This window comes from Hyalella azteca, unplaced genomic scaffold, assembly GCF_000764305.2.
Source record: "Hyalella azteca isolate HAZT.00-mixed unplaced genomic scaffold, Hazt_2.0.2 contig16030, whole genome shotgun sequence".
Classification (NCBI taxonomy): Eukaryota; Metazoa; Arthropoda; class Malacostraca; order Amphipoda; family Hyalellidae; genus Hyalella; species Hyalella azteca.
The window spans coordinates 1-947 of NW_025945857.1; positions in this window are offsets into that span (position 1 = coordinate 1).

Below are 947 nucleotides of genomic sequence, written 5' to 3' on the forward strand. Positions count from 1 at the left end.
ACTCTGCATGCTTTAAATGTTTTAAAATTAACTTTTATTGCAAGTGTCCCAGATTGCCCAGTTCTCAGGGGTAAATCAGGACAGTTTTATTTTGCATCTGGCCATAGTGACAAAGACATTTTTTTAGAATCAGTTCATTTATAATTTCCTCATTTAATTAAGATTTTAGCCAATTTCTTAAGTATGATAATTTTGGTAGCTATCCATGATACTTTACTGGTCTACCTACTTATAAGACTTGAAATAACCTTGAGAAGTTGAGGAAGAGTCTAAAATACTCTCTGCTTTGCCATTATGCATGATGATGATCTGGCACAGTGGCACCTTACGAATAGCACATGCCATGGATTTTTTTGAAGATGCCATTGGATGGCCCTCACAAAGAGCTAGGGTAAACGCAGTATATTCCGACACATTAAGGATGCATCAAGAAATGAAAAACTATAAAAAAATAACCGTATGCGTTACTCGAGTTCTGTTTGCTTATGTGACTTGCAAAACACCGTACTATGCGCCAGTAACGATGAAACGCCACAAAATGTTGCCATATTTATTTAAAAGCCTTTAGAATGCAAACCTACCAAATCCCTACATTCCAACACTGTGTGTGGCAATATTCAGCACATGGTGAGGCGTATTCCGTCCGCGCTTCAAATTCTACTGATACGTAATGCCGTCATCCACATGTTTGAATTCCGTTTGCTGTGTGAGCTGTATTGGAATACAACACGGCTTTGAATTAGAACACTAATGAATATTGAACACTACTTAATTACACTTTTAATTAACAACTATTAAGCTTTTAATTAAGCAAATTTCAATTTTTGTACATAGCTTGGAACGATCTGTGTGTGTCCAATTCAAGTTGTGACGGAATTAGTTTTCATGTGTCTAAATCCATTTCTCAACTTAATCATCTATTAATTTATTTACCACTTGAAATCAGC